This window comes from Hesperophylax consimilis, chromosome 20, assembly GCF_061612785.1.
Source record: "Hesperophylax consimilis isolate HC1 chromosome 20, BYU_Hcon_1.0, whole genome shotgun sequence".
NCBI lineage: Eukaryota > Metazoa > Arthropoda > Insecta > Trichoptera > Limnephilidae > Hesperophylax > Hesperophylax consimilis.
In genome coordinates, this window is record NC_142855.1 from 752453 (window position 1) to 769543 (window position 17091).

The 17091-nt window shown below is 34.2% G+C and overlaps 1 pseudogene; it reads left to right on the forward strand.

Moving 5' to 3' along the window:
- The first annotated feature begins 2921 nt into the window (after positions 1–2921).
- On the forward strand, positions 2922–16664 carry LOC149413870 (uncharacterized; annotated as a pseudogene).
- The last annotated feature ends 427 nt before the right edge of the window (positions 16665–17091 follow it).

Genomic DNA, 17091 nt, shown 5'->3' on the forward strand with positions numbered 1-17091 from the left:
AATTCCAAATCGTAATCTGGAAAAAAATAAATTCTTAAAACCATGGATCACTCGGGATCTATTAAACTCAATAAGAGAAACAGTAAGATTTAAAAAAATAAACAGTTTAATTCCCAAATAACAAAGAATTAGAATGGAATCATAACAAAATTAAAAATAAATCAATACGATTAATAAAAAGCAGTAAAGAAGAGTACTACAACCAAAACATAATAAACTCCGAAAACAACCCAAAAATAATCTGGCAAGCAATTAACTGTGCAATAGAAAACAATAAACAAAGACATTATATCATATTAATAAATTGAAGCCGAAAATAACGTTATAATGAATGCCATTGAAAATCCAAAAAAAAATGTATTCAACTCCTTCACAAAAGTGGGTCAAAACCTTGCCAAAAAAATGTATGTAACAAAGGGATCAACTACAAAACCAATTATTGAAGATATACAAATCTAAACACACTATCCATATTCAAAACAATCAGCGAGTAAATATTTTAAACATAAATGAAAACATAAAAGGAGGGTCATCTTATGTCACGTATGCTTTATATGTGGAAAAGCATAAAGGTCCAGTAAAAGAAAACATATGCCGGAAAATTTAACGGTAATATCCGTGACCGGGTTCTATATTAAAAAAAGTAAAATACCCAAAACGTAACAAACTATGGACCGATTCCTCTCATTTCAAACATTGGCAAAATATTAGCATACTCACACAAAACTTTTGAAATAATGAGATGATAACATCGAGGAGAATGTAGCAAATTGGATAAAAAGCCACTTAAAAAATCGCCCATAATATGTCAAAATAAATACCATATTATATGGTGATGAAGAGACATCTGAATATGGAATATCTCAAGGAACGGTGGGTCCAATATTATTAATCTAATATGTAAACGTGATATTCTCTCAATTACTCCGTGGTAGTATCGTTATACCTCTTATGCTAACGACACATTACTCAGTGAATAATACATGGGAAATAGTCAAACAGAAGGCAACAAAATACATAAATACACTTAAATACTGGTTTGACGTAAACCCACTATATTTAAATAGAAAAAAACGCACGCTTCACCATTTGCAGTAAAATCAAATAACGTTTTGTTCATTTTGAAAGCGTATTTTACTTAGTTTTTCTTCCAATTTCCTTTCTTCATTTTTTCTTTCATAACGTTATTGTTTTTCTTCTTTTTAGTTTCCAATGATGTTTTTTGTAAGTTATTACTATCATTTTCTTTTCTATTCAAAGCCTTCCTTATCAGGCATTCCATATAGGCTTTGTCTTCTGCAGGCATATATTTATAAGCGCTTCGTATATCCTTTATTTTTTTTTCAGTCAAAGTACTATTTAATAATAATAATAATAAATATCTTTATTGTGACAAATTTTCAAACAATAACTATAGAAATACATGTAAGACTGTTTAGTGTACATTGGTTTATAAATTAGAAGAGTATATAATTTTATCAATGGAAAATTAATATATAAACAGTAGGTAAAATAAATGTAAATAATAGAAATGTTAATGTAGTTATGTGTTGAGGTTTATCATAGCCCGCCTCACTAGGCTTAGCCTGTGTTGAGGCAGCTAACTACCAAGTTTATTTATAGTACTATAACGTACCTACAATTATATAAAAATACGAACACTCAATAGTTAGGTAGCATCAATATCAAATACATCATATACCAAGTTCGTTTCTAGTCCTAATAATATACCTACAATTATATGAAAATACATACAATAATTAGGTTGCATCAATGACTACGAATTTGGATGAGTGCACCGGTAAAGGCCCTATCATTACTTTTAATCCAATTTTTTACGCTATCTTTAAAAATTTTTTGTGAATGATATGTTTTTATTTTATCAGGAAGAATGTTATAAAGTCTAGTCGCAAGATATCTAAAATTTCGTTGTCCAAAAGTAGTGTGCGTTACAGGAATTTTAAGTAAGTCTTTGTTAATGCTTCGAGTAAAGCGAGTATTAGATCTTTTTTCGTAGTATGTATGTATATTTGTGTATAGGTGAGTGAGTATTGTTTTTGCGTACCGTCAACTATGGCATCTTTACCTACTTCAGTTAACTTTACCTACGTCTACCTAGTGCTTGAAAAACTTAAATTCCTTGAAAGCAGAAAACGGTAGGTACTTTAATGACTGGTAGATAGTTTTTTGATGGACCTGGCAACTCTAAAAAAACTTTCCACTGGCAGCACTGCCTTAGTTGTCAAGACATTGAAGATTCGAAGTGCGTGGCGTCATTTGGTGCTGGAGGTTCCTGTGCAAAATGTCATCATTTTTGTCGTAACTGCTGAGCAAAGGTGAGTAGAATTGATATATTTTATGTAACATCCTCTTCTGAAGACGTAAAAGTGATTTTCAAGCGTTTCTTTTAAATGGTTATGAAGAAATTCGTCTGGGTAATGTTAGTTGACGATAGGTAAAGTTACCATTTTATGTTGAGTGGCAACTTGACCTATGAATAGGGTTGTCCAATCATGAGAAATATTTATAATATTTTTTTGCACTTTTTTTCTTTATTTAACAATCTGATTTTATTTTCAGTGCTTAAATACATGGGTATCAATTATATAAAGCCGTTATTATGAAGAATTCAAAATATTTTTTTATTTATGTAGTTTTAAAAAAAATTATCCCATTGACAGATTTACTGTATTTTTAGGGCGATTAACTTTGTAGCAATTTTTGTTATGTACATTTATTTTTATTGTTTTAGGTTAATTCGGGATGCCACCTATACGGAGTAGAAGGCAACTAGGGGCTAGACCTTATAAAAATTACTCCGAAGAGATGATGTCTATTGCCATTGATTTGGTTAAAAAAAAAAATTAATTCTTATGATGCAGAGAGGCAATTTGGTATCCCCCGTAGGACAATTGAAAAAAGGATAAAAAATTTACACACCGATAAACCTGGACCTAGGTTCAGATTCACGGAGGAAGAAGAATCTAAATTTGTTAAAGTGTTAATAGCCGCATCAGAATTCGGTATGCCTTTGGCGCATTTGGAATTTCGTATGGTTGTTTATGAATACCTAACAAAAAATAACAGAGAGTATATATTTGATAATAAGCCTCCAGGCAACTGGTGGGTAAAAAGTTTTATAAAAAGACACGAACATGAATTAACTGTGAGGTCTACACAAAATATAAAAAAAGCGCGAGCGGAAAAAACAATCGAAGAGTTCAAAATTTACTTTGAAAATTTAAAAGCATCCGTTGAAGGGTTGGCAACAAGTCATGTATTAAATTATGACGAAACAAATGTCAGTGATGACCCAGGCGCTGCCAAATGTATATTTCGCCGTGGGGTGAAGTATCCAGAGAGAATAGTAAACTCTTCAAAGGGTTGCATATCAATTATGTTTGCTGGAGTAGCCAACGGGCTCCTTTTACCGCCGTATGTTGTCTACAAATCGGAGTGCATGTGGAGTCACTGGTGTGAGGGAGGCCCGAAGGAGCTCGATACAACCGAACAAAAAGCGGTTGGTTTGATTCAACCACATTTCTGGATTGGTTCACAACAATAGTAATTCCGTGGGCCCGGCGGCTTCAAGGGCCAAAACTGGTAATTGGTGACAACCTTTCAAGTCATATCAATATCGAAGTTGTAGAACTATGTGAGCTGCACAACATAAGGTTTGCCTTTCTTCCTCCGTGCTCTACCCACCTTACACAGCCTCTTGATGTGGCCTTTTTCGGGCCACTTAAGAAATCGTGGAGAAAAATTTTAATGAAATATAAAATCGAAAATCCCAAGCAGGCCTGTTTGAACAAAAATCATTTTCCGTTGTTGTTGAAACAATTAATTGAAGATACAAACATAAACCAGAAAAACAACATCATTAGTGGGTTCCGCGCAACGGTCATACATCCATACAATCCACAGCAAGTTTATAAAAAAATGCCTGAAAGCAGTGAAAATATCAGCTATAATGTGGATCAAGCCTTGCTTGACTACCTCAAAGAAAACAGAAAACCAAATCCTATCAAGAGAAACACAAAAAAGAAAATGAATGTTTTACCTGGAAAATCAGTTACGAGCAATGACCTATTAATTGATAATCTAAATAAAAACGCAACTAGAAAGAGAAATATTCAAAATATCAATGAAGAGGCAGTGACACAAAGAATCCCTAAAAAAAGCAATGATCTAGCAGGATCATCGGACTTAGCTCTAAGAAAGAAACCTGAAATAAGAATCCTGTCGAACATTTTAATAAAAAGAGGAGAAGAAGAAGAAGAACCAAATGATACTAAAATGGAAAGGGGTGTTGAGCCGCAGATTGTGAATGAGCAGAAAATGGGGAGGGAAGAAATTATGGAAAAAAAAGTGGAGCTACAGGCAGATATGCTTGAAAAGGAAGGAGATAAAATACAAATTGGGCAATACATTTTAGTTGGCTTTGCGGGCACCAAAAACATAAAAAAATATTACTGCGGTCAAATTATAGACATAAGCGGCCTTGACATTTCAGCAAAGTTTTTAAGATGCAGAAAAGGTGGATTTTACTGGCCTACGATCGACGATGTCAGCATTATATTTGCTGTGGACATTGTAAAATTTTTACCGGAACCTGACAAAACTCGACGTGGTATCCTTTACTTCGACGTCAAATTTTCGCACAAAGTTGAATAATGATACATTTGTTTTTATAATAATACTTTTTTTTCATTAAAAAGTTACCAATACTTAATTATTCTTATTGCCAATGCTATAAAAATTGTGTAAGATTTTATAATAAAACGTTTGGATAAACAAAATAAGATGGATCTTTTATATTAATGTTTTTGATATAGCTACCTACATAGTTTCAAGTTTGGTGGCAGCCCTAACGAAAGTATTGCATTTGTATGGAAATGTAGTCAGAATGTCGGGCATCTTTACCTACTAACCAGTGTTGCCAGTAAAATGCTCTTTATTTTTGCAAAAAGCATAGAATCGAGATCCAAGCGTTGGAAGGGAACACCAATTTTACCGATTTTATACATAAACTTTCAGTTTCATTGAGAAATTTTGAGTAGGTAAAGTTGCCAAGTTTGTGACTTCTTTACCTACCTCCTACTTTTATTATTAGTCGGTTAGTTTCACAGTTTTAAAGTCCAATGAGTAGATAAAATTAAAGTCATATTTTACTCTAACCTATCTAAAGCGATAGCATTTCCAAAAGATGATTTTTTTTCGATTTATTAACTTTTTTATTGAAAAATTAGGTAAAGATGCCTTAGTTGACGGTATGTCTGCCGAACATCAAACACATTCATAATATTAAAGATCAAGTTCGAGTCAGTAATTAGAGGAAGCCTAAGAATTATTTTTATAATAGTTTTCTGTGCCTTTATGATTGGGTCTAGTGCAGATGAAGTTCCACCTCCCCACGCTATGATACCATACTCAATAATAGATTGACAGAGTGCAAAATAAACCATTTTCAAGTGTTGTAAGTTGAGGAAGTTTCGTATCGTTCTGAAGAAGTGCATGGTTTTTCTTATTTTGTTTGCAATAATTTGAGTGTGAAGATTCCATTTGAGGTATGGATCAATGGTGAGGCCGAGGTACTTTATCTGAGCAGTGCGCTCAATGTAGGGACACTGACAAAATTCTTCTGAATTCAAACATGTGTGTATTCTAATAGAGGCATCGTCATGAGGTTGACCTGTAATATTAATGCTTGATGTGATGTATTTGGTTTTCTCGGCATTCAGTGTGAGCGTATTTGTATCCAACCATTTTTTTACAATGCTTATGCCCGTTTCAGCTTTTTTGTAGACAGCTGGCCAAGTGTCAGCTTCAAACAGAAGAACAGTGTCATCGGCAAAACTAACTATTTTCCCCTGAATATTAATGTTACATAAGTCGTTAATATACACCAGGAACAAAATCGGTCCTAATATGCTTCCTTGTGGTATACCATAATTAGTTGAGCAGGTGTTGCTTAATATGTTATTTATTTTAACTTGTTGCTTACGCCCATTAAGGTAGCTTTTAAAGAATTTAAGTTCGTTGTCCGCAATACCGATTTTTTCAAGTTTATTTGTTAATTTACTGTGCGATATGGTATCAAAGGCTTTAGATAGGTCTAAGAAGATTGAAATACATTTTTTGCTTTTATCAAGGTTTTTAACAATGAAATCAGTGACAGCAGCAATAGCGTCTGAGGTACTCTTGTTTTCTTGAAACCCGTATTGATGTTCTGAAATCAATTTATGGCTCACGAGAAATTTTACCAACTGTGCATTGATAACCTTTTCAAATACTTTAGATAGACTAGTTAGTAGAGTTATTGGTCTGTAGTTGTTTATGTCTGTCTTGTTACCTGTTTTATGTATAGGAATAACAATACCTTGTTTCAGGTTTGAGGGGAAGTGGCCCTGAGTGATACTAGAGTTTATTAAGTGTTCTAGGGGCAATGCAATTTCCGTAGACAGCGTTTTTAAAATCTTGGTTGATAACCCATCAACTCCGGCACTAGACGTGTTTTTTAGGGAATTAATTATTTTTAGAATCTCTTCCCCAGACACTGTTTGAAAGTTAAATCTTCTTTGAGAAAATTGGAGTCCTATTTCAGAAGTTTGAGCATTCCCACAATTTGGTAGACGAGAAGCAAGATGTGACCCAATATTAATAAAAAATTATTGATGTGATCCGCAACGAGCTTTGGGTTTTTTGAGGTATCAATAATTTCTCCATCAATGCAGAGTTTACTTATGTCTTGTTTGTCTTTAGTGTTTTGTGTATTTGTGGCTTCTCTTAAAATTTGCCATACTTTTTTGGGATCGTTATTGCTTCCTTTGATTTTGTCTCCATAGTAGATTTCTTTTGCCTTTCTAATGACTTCCCCGCACGTATTTCTGTATCTTTTATAGATGTTTAATGAGATTATGTCGTAAGGATTGTCTTTCACTTTTTTGTGTAGTGCATTTCTTCTGCGAATGCAGTTGATGATTGAATGACTTATCCATGATTTCAAGGGTTTAATTTTGTTTGGAATTTTTTTTGACAAAATTGTGGTATTATTACTTAATTCATTTTTCAGAAAGTCAACAAAATATATCCATGCATCATCTGAGTTTTTTATTTGGAAAAGCTCTTGCCAAGATTTATTTTTAATTGAGGCTTTTAAATTTTCAAAGTTAATATTATTGTATATAAGAGACTGATCTCGTCTATTTTTTGTGATGTCGGATTTAAAAGTGAAGATTGTTGTGTAGTGATCTGTAATTGTTGATTTGTAAACGATGCTTTTGTTTTGTTTATTAGTTTTGACCATTATGTGATCAATACATGAAGTTGATTCATTGACTATTCTTGTTGGTGTATTGATGGTACTAATTAATCCATGGAATTCTAACATGTTCAGGTAGTCGTGACATTGGTGATGTGGATTGTTTGGGAGTATGTTGATATTTAAATCTCCCATAATTATCAAATTTTTAGTATGGGAAAGATTGGATAATATGCTATTAAGACTATTTAGAAATGGTGTAATATTACGATTCGAAGGAGAGCGGTATATTGCTAGAATGCAAGTGTCATTATTGTATGTTATTTGCAAACAGTTCGCGCCAATAATGTCTATTTCCGTTACAATGGGGTTAAGATCATTTTTTGTGTATACCACGACTCCATCGTTCTGGCTATCATGTTTTGTCGAATTGAAGGAAGAGTAGTGATTTATTAATTTTGGAGTATAAATGTTTGACAACCAACATTCCGTGAGAATAATTATATCAAAGTCTATATTAAGGTGGTTAAGCTGTATCTGGAGTTCGTTAAAGTTTTTATTAATTGACCTAATATTTTGGTGCATAATTGTAGTGTTTTTTACCTCTGCTATAAGATATTTGCAAATTTTGGCATCTGAAGTAGTAAAAGGGTTGATTTGATCACCATGTTCTGCATATATGCGATTAAAATTAATAGCCATTATAAAATTTATACTAAACAAAAAAAAGAATTGTTTAATTCCCTTGAATGAGAGCTCCACTAATCCGTGGCCATCACTGGGGGTTTCAACCTTTCATTGCTAGTGCAGGAGTTCATTATTGTTACAGTGCGAAAATAAGCATAAAAGATATGACTCACCAATATTGGGGGAATCGACCCAGTGAATGACCGGTAAAAGTGGGACTCTCAATCAAAGAAACTAATCAATTTTTTTAAGATCATCCGAATGTTTGATGTAGTGTATTTGCCTGTCGCCGTCATTTTTCCTAATCATTATTTTACAGTCTTTGTACCAGACATATTTGAAGACCATTTCTTTTGCCCTTGTTTTAGACCTCCACAGAAGATCTTTGAAATAGGGACCGAGGATTTCACCAACAAAAATCTTCTGGAATCCGTTTGCCTGTGCTGTAATTGTGTTAAGTTGCCTTTTGTTCAGTAGAATTTGTCGTCTTTTTTGGGGGTTAGTAAATCTGACGTGGAGTTTTGGGGGGACTCCAGGTCGTCGGTCCGGGATTTTCTTGATGTCGAGGATGTCAACGCTTTTTAATTCGATTCCTGAGACTGCGGCCACCCGTTTAATCATTTCTGCAGGCTGCTCACCCTCTTTTAATTCGATCCCTGTAAATTCAAGGGTGTCTTCATGAGTTACTTGCTCCACTTCTGCCAGTCTGACTTCCAGGCTCTTTATTATTTTGTCTTTTTCCGTTAGCTCCTTTCTCATTATTTCAACTTCCGAAACCAGTTTGATAATGGTCTCCATCTTAAGGTGAATGTCATCATACTGACGGCTGATGAAGTCCCTTGTGTTTCTGGTTTCTTGATTTTCATCATCTATTTTCTTTATTATTGCTTGTTTAAATAATTCCAATTTTTTTTCCATTTTCGTCTCCATTTTTTCCAGCAGATTGTCGAAGTTTAAAACGTAGGGCTCAGATGAAAGGTTAGCAGCTGTCGTTTGTCCTTTGCTTCTCAGATTTTTTTCTGAATTTGCCATTTTGGTAGACTCTGTAGGTCAAACACTGCCTCTATTACCCTTTTGGTTGACTTGAGATATACTGTTAATTTTTCGATTTTAAAATACTGATAATTATTTATTCACTGGTCAATCACTGACAAATCAAACACTGACTTAGTAAAACTAACAATTCTCATCGGATTTGACACATCCACGGGGAAATTTTCTCGCTGTACCAGATTGTTAACTATTTATTTCGGGAGCAGATCAAAACACAGCTGTCACTCGATTATAGGTATTGTTGTGACGAGTCAAGTCCCTGGATCCATTGTTTGTCCCTGGATCCTGGATTTGATTGTTTGACCATAACATCAGACAGTATTTTAATTTTGTTTTCTGTAATATTGACCACAGATGTAGGTCCATCAAAACTGCTTTTGTATTGAATCAATTTCCAATCAGATTTTGTGTATCTTAATGATTTCACTTTCGTATGGGGAATCTGTTGAAAGCCGAATTTGATTGCTTCTTCGTGATACGTATAAAAGTCTGTATCCAGCATCTGTATAAAAGTGAGGGTCAGAGCTTTTGATTTTATCTTTAACAGAGCTCGTAGTAAACCCAACGGACTATATATCTCTTGGTGTCTCAAATTTCTTTCAATTAAGCTATGCACAGCATCGACCTCCTGGACATTACCGTGACCGGGTTCCGAAAATTTTTGGATAATTTCTATTATGTTCTTTGAGTCTTCACTCAGTAGAAATTTTATAATTGCCATACTCATGTGAGAATTGCGATTTTGTGGCACGCACGAATCTGACCATAATATTAATTTATTAATAGTGGATGGTAAATGTTCTATAACGCTCTTTAAAATTTTTATTAAGGCGCTTGCCAGATCGTCTCCAGTTCTGCCATTTGTTGTTTCATCCCACAATGCGTTAGTTGCCGACTTATTTATATTGCAGTGTCCTGTTAAATTATATACTGTTAATTTGCTTGAGTAGTAAAAACAAGACACTGTAGCTTTTGGTAGGCTAAATATGTTTTCAAGGTCAAAGGTAACCACGGCTGTATCTGCATTCATATTATTATCTCTATCTTTGGCTCTTTCTTCGTTTCCTTCTATTTTGCGCTTAATGTGCTCCTCGTGTTTATGCATAATATCGTCGCTTGGATTTTTTTGAGCTTTAAATTGTGAACACATATCACAGATATCTTTTTTTGGGCGGTGAAAACTTAAGTTAAACTTTTCATTGAACATTTTCCGGTATATGTTTTCCTTTACTGGATCTTTATGTTTTTCTACATATAAAGCATACATCTTCGCAATGCTCAACTCACAAGCCAAGTATTTACGTTTGGAATTCTCTCTACAAAAATGTGACTCTTGCGTTGGGAATGACTGAATGTGACTTACCACCTCTTCAATTTTTTCGGTGGATGTCTGTTTCTTAGGGTGTTTTCCTCTACCGGGAGTGGGTACTATATGCAAGCATTTCTTATTTATTTTATCGTGAAAGTAATAAATCCTGCGCGCTGAAATATCTAAAGTTGTACAGAAAAACGTTTTACATACTCTCTGTTTAGGACTGTTTGGAGTCAAAAAGTAATAATTAAAAGTATGTTTCCTTCGGCTTTGTTCCTTATTAGTTCTTTTTCTACATTTTTGTTTTTGTTCGGTATACTCTTTGTAATATTTATTTTTTTGTGCATCGGTAAGTTTGTAAAAGGCGTTTCTTATTTGTTCTCTTTGTTCTCGAGAAAAAAGTGAAGTGCATTTATAGTGGCAATTATTGTCACATCCAGATTTTACTTTTTTCTCTGGTCTTAATTTCCCTTCAATATTTATATATTCCTCACCTTCTTCTCTAAGTTTTTTTAATATATTTCTTTTCCATTTGTCCGGTTGCCTTAATCTTTTTCTCGTTGGTGATATTATCTGTTTATTAATTTTTGTTTCGTTATTTACAATATCATCGTGTTCATGTAAACCATCATCGGACAACGATGGAATATTATGTGGTGTTTCTATAGGAAGGAAAATAACATTATTTTGACAAACAGGTTCAGGTTCACCGGGTCCATCGTTGTTTTTGTCGTCAAAAAACAATATTTTTTTCACTTTTGTGATCCTGTAGACAAAACACACAAAAGTGATGAGAATCAACACTAATAATACAACATTCTTACAAAATCTGATAGTACTCATTTAGGTAATTATTCCATAAGCCGCCTACTTTTTGGTATAACTTATTGAAACTACACTTCGCTTCAACAATAACTATTATAAACAACTATTTACAAGCACAAAATAGGTTATTAGGTTCGTGGTTTGGGTAAATTAAGTAAATACAGCACATTTAAGCAATAGGCGGCTTATGGAATATTTACCATTCAAAAAAAGTAAAACATAATTCTATGATTAGGTACAAAGGTATGAACTGACTTACCAAGCCACAAGTAACTTTTTTTAGATTTTATTATTTAGGGTGGATTTCATAAAATATAATATGTGATATTTACACAGAAAAAGTAAAATTTAGTACTCGTTTTCGTTTTTGCCGTCAATTTCAAATTCATTCATCAAACTTCAACTAGGAATTGCGCCTAAACAGTACGCGTGGCCAAAAAACTAAATCACTTAAATTATATGAAATTTATGCAAATTATTTCAGTGAATAATATACCTATACATGTTTTTATTGGCTATAAATTAAAATCCTACCCTTTTTGTTGGTAATACTCAGATTCGTAATCAAAACCCCAAAACACACAAATGAGGAAAAAATCTGAATTTATTATATAACTATAATTTATTATATAACTATAATTTGTTATATAACTACAATTTATTATACATCTATAATTTATTTCAACAAACTGCCTAATCACTATAGATCAATTTGTAAATCTCAAACGGCTACATACAAATACGGATATAATGAAAATTTCGAATTGAAATACTAAGTTTAATATGAATCGTCAGTCAACAAAACCAATTTTGACAGCAAAAACTTGCAAAAAGTAGAGTCTGAGCGGAAACAGAAAAGTGAACATGCTGTATTACAAAGTTCATTGCAATGTAAAAAACAAAACAAATTTAGTATTGATAGAGATATTTAAAACTAACACTTACCGCTCTATTTCCGCACTGCTGCGTATGTATGCACTTTTGTAATTAGTTATTGACATTTTCCTGTTGTTTTGTCAATCAAAAACTCCTTGGTATATATTTAAATGCTTTTTTACCTCCGCGTAACACCATAAGACAAACACCGTTGAAATGTAAAAACATAAGATGGCGTCATCACGTGATGCTCGCGGCGTGCTGTGATTGGTCGGTTGGTGGAGTTTGAACAAACTAGCACGCAATTTTAATTCTCGATTCTAGGAGGTTGGCCTAATAAGGAGATTGGCCAAACAAGGACTCACTTTTAGAATATTGTTGTGGACATTGACATTTTAAAATGCTTATAATTAATTGTAGCAGGCTGATAAAACTATTTTTTCTTCATCGAACGACGCGTAATTTGATCCTTAACAATATTGCGTTAAAAACTTATTTTCGCTAAAATGGTCGTTTGAACAATTAAGCACTGGGGCGACCTGATGTTTGCAAAATAAAATGCAGAGAAACTTCTATGGTTGTAATCTGTCAAATGTCAAACTGTCTAATTTCTGCGAAGTTTTACGAAATACTAAACAAAAGTTATCACTATAATTTTATAACATTATTTAATATCTGTTAAATCTCCTATTAAAGTTTGCCTTACTTCACGACTGTTGCAAGTGAATCATAGTCAAAGAGAGATGTATTAATTACGTTAATATTGACAGAAGAAATTGTTCGTGTTCCAACATTCTTCCATACAATTCTTGTGTCAATTCAACAAAATTACAATACTTATAGACATGTTGTAGATACCTCAAAGAGGCAATCCTAAGATATGGTAAATGCCGTCTTTTCGATTTAGTACTCCACTCCAAACACTAGTAAAAACCAAGCAAATTACTTATTACCTAGATTTACTGGCAGTAGGTCATCTCATACAGCGTGTCGTATTCGCCTTAGTGGAAGGGAGTTAGCGTATCTTGTCGTATTCGACACAACTTTTAAGTGCGTAAAAACTGTCCCGTCCTATATCTATTTCATTTATACACACATATTCTTTAAATGTCCGCCTTTTTCTTAAACGAATGGACGTTTGAGTTGAGAATTTACTAGAAACGAAAATGCTTTTGTTCTAGGACCCGGGATCTCTGTTTTACTTCAACTTATTGTATTGTATTTAATATTATTATTAAATTTTGTTTGCTTGGAATATTCTGTCAAAACAATGATATCTTATATGAAACTGGTATTTGAAATAAGGGATACATAATGTGACTATCTTGACCTTAAAGTTGACACTTCATATCTGTTGATCTAATCGATATTTTAAATGCTTTCGTGTGCTCATAGGATTACGTTACAACTATGTTTGTTTCAGGTATATATATTTGTTTGTGCGTTTACCAATTACCAAACCCTGCAACAGCGGTGCCATGGATCTAGTATATCCAGAAACTGTTTCCATCAAAACGGAACCAGGGCCCCAGGAGGAAGGCGGAGGTGAAATGCCGTACACTTATATGGATTTCGACCTCCCAGATGTAAAGAAAGAATGTTTGCGATATGCGGAAAGTACTCAGACAGCCAGTGAGTTGCATTGATGATGTTAAATAAATTGTATTAGACCGGTCGGTGGCTGAGTTGACATCGCGCTTGGGTCCCACCCAGGCGTAGTGTGTTCAATTCCTCGGCTGGCTAAGTCTTCCATAACAACACAAGCAACTTTTTCCGCTTACTGTGGTGGTAGTTGGAGATTTTAAAATGTTCTCAGGTTATTCGTAACCCTGGAATGTTTGTTTCTTTAATAAAAAAATAAAAATACAAGTCCATTTTGGATTGCCATGGCGACAGAAAATTATATGTGTGTTCGCTGTCCTCTTTAGTGACAGTTATTTTAGTTTTGACCAGATTTTTTTTTATCTTTGCCCGAAACAGCCAAAGTTTTGTGTGTTACGTATAGTTTTTACTATGTTATGTTATGAAATTTTGGTAAAATTGTCTTTTTTGTTCGTAAATCCATTTTGTAATTTTGTGTCTGAATTTATTTTTGTTTTCCTCAATTATATTTTCAAGTGTTAGACTGTTGAAAGCTTTTATAGCATGGTATTGATAGTGTATTTGTCCAAAACTTGTATTTCCCGTCGGAGTTTTTATGTTTTCTTTGTACGCTTGTCTAACTGGTCTGTTAGTGATATTTTGCGCATGTTGAAATTTGTTTGTTTGGTCAAAAATGTAGTTTAGTAGTGTTTTAACGTATAATTGGCGAATATCTAGTACGTCACAACTGTTAAATATTTGGTCTGTATCAGTCAGTCTATGTTTTTTTTAATATTACCTTTCAGATCGGTTTCTTTGCGATTTCTAATGAATCGATAACCGAGTTTGTTGCTCTTTCCCAAGCATTTATTCCATATTTTATAAAGAATTGCAAAGTGCCAAGTATATTATTTTCAATTGTTTTAATTCATATATATTTCTTATGTTTAGGAAAATATGTATTGTTTTGAGGAGTTTATTTGTGATTTGTTTAATGTGACCATACCCTACGATCACAGAAGCCGCCAATGCTTACAATAAGTGCTCGATTCCTCAAGTTTCCACCTCATCCTCATTCGTTAAAAATACATATTGATGGAAGAAAACATCATTCCATTGAATTAAAAACAACAACTCCATACTGAAAATACTCAAGAGCAAATGCTTATTCCTTCTGAAGCGGACGTTCGGGGTCGTTCTTATTAATTTTCTTAAAATAATCTTGAACTCTCTTCACTTATTTCTCACTTCTGCAGGGTTAATCAATGATTTATTTTATTGTTTCTATTTTAAGGTTTTTTTAAATGAGTTTAACATCGATGATCAATGTACGTACATGTTGTTTTATAGCTTGCATTAATGTGGAGACTATAACCGTCAAGGAGGAACTCGGACGCCGAGAAGATAATGATGGGGGATTCTCTTGTATGGAAGTTGACATAGACCTGCCGGATGTAAAAAAAGAATGCTTAGAACGCTTTGAAAGAATTGTCCAGTCCGGTAAAAACACTTATTTTTTCTGAAATTTAACAATTCTGCCATCGTTGTTATCAATTTCTGTGCTTTCTTACGCCAAGTGTAGATATTAAGTCGTATTATGCCTTTATAATCGTATTACTTTCTTTTTTTCTACAGATCAGAAGGTGCATCCTGTGGAGAAACAATTATTTTGTCCTCATTGTACCTATTCCAATTCTCATAAGTCGAACTTCAAAAGGCACTTACGCATCCATATTGGAAAAAAACATTTGTCATGTTCAGTGTGCAACAATTTATATTCTCGAAAGAGCAATCTGATTAGACACATGCTGACTCACAGACGAGAAAAACCTTTTTCATGTGCCGAGTGCAACTATTCTTGTTCTCAAAATGGCCATCTGAAACGCCACATGCTGACATGCAATGAAGAAAAACCTTTTTCATGTTCTGAGTGCAACTATTCATTTTCTCGGAAGAACCATCTAAAAAGGCACTTGCTGACTCACAGTGGAGAAAAACCTTTTTCATGTTCTGTGTGCAACTATTCATGTTCTCTTAAGGGCAATCTGAAGAGCCACATGCTGACTCACAGTGTAGAAAAACTTTTTTCGTGTTCCGAGTGCAATTATTCTTGTTCAGGAAGTGGCCAACTGCAGTACCACATGCTGACTCACAGTGGAGAAAAACCTTTTTCATGTTCCGAGTGCAATTATTCATGTTCTCAAAATGGCCACCTGAAGAGCCACATGCTGACTCACTGTGGAGAAAAACCTTTTTCATGTTCTGAATGCAACTATTCATGTTCTATTAGGGGCAATCTGAAGAGCCACATGCTGACTCACAGTGAGAGTCGAGAAAAACCTTTTTCATGTTCTGAATGCAACTATTCATTTTCTCAAAGGGGCACGCTGAAGCGCCACATGCTGACTCACAGTGGAGAAAAACCTTTTTCTTGTTCTGAGTGCAACTATTCATGTTCTCTTAAATGCAATCTGAAGAGCCACATGCTGACTCACAGTGGAGAAAAACCTTTTTCATGTTCTGAATGCAACTATTCATTTTCTCAAAGGGGCACGCTGAAGCGCCACATGCTGACTCACCGTGGAGAAAAACCTTTTTCATGTTCTGAGTGCAATTATTCTTGTTCTCAAAATGGCCATCTGAAGCGCCACATGCTGACTCACAGTGGAGAAAAACCTTTTTCATGTTCTGAATGCAACTATTCATGTTCTCTTAAGGGCAATCTGAAGAGCCACATGCTGACTCACAGTGAGAGTCGAGAAAAACTTTTTTCATGTTCTGAGTGCAACTATTCATTTTCTCTTAAGGCCAATCTGAAGAAACACATGCTGACTCACAGTGGAGAAAAACCTTTTTCATGTTCTGAGTGCAATTATTCATGTTCTCAAAATGGCCATCTGAAGAGCCACATGCTGACTCACAGTGGAGAAAAACCTTTTTCATGTTTTGAGTGCAATTATTCATGTTCTCGAAGGGGTAATCTAAAGATCCACATGCTGACCCACAGTGGAGAAAAACCTTTTTCATGTTCTGAGTGCAATTATTCTTGTTCAGGAAGTGGCCAACTGAAGTACCACATGCTGACTCACAGTGGAGAAAAACCTTTTTCTTGTTCCGAGTGCCACTATTCATTTTATCGGAAGGGCTATCTAAAGAGGCACTTGCTGACTCACAGTGGAGAAAAACCTTTTTCATGTTCTGAATGCAACTATTCATGTTCTCTTAAGGGCAATCTGAAGATCCACATGCTGACTCACAGTGAGAGTCGAGAAAAACCTTTTTCATGTTCTGAATGCCACTATTCATTTTCTCAAAGGGGCACGCTGAAGAAACACATGCCGATTCACAGTGGAGAAAAACCTTTTTCATGTTCCGAGTGCGATTATTCATGTTCACAAAATAGCCATCTGAAGAGCCACATGCTGACTCACAGATGAGAAAAACCTTTTTCATGTTCTAAATGCAACTATTCATGTTCTCTTAAGGGCAATCTGAA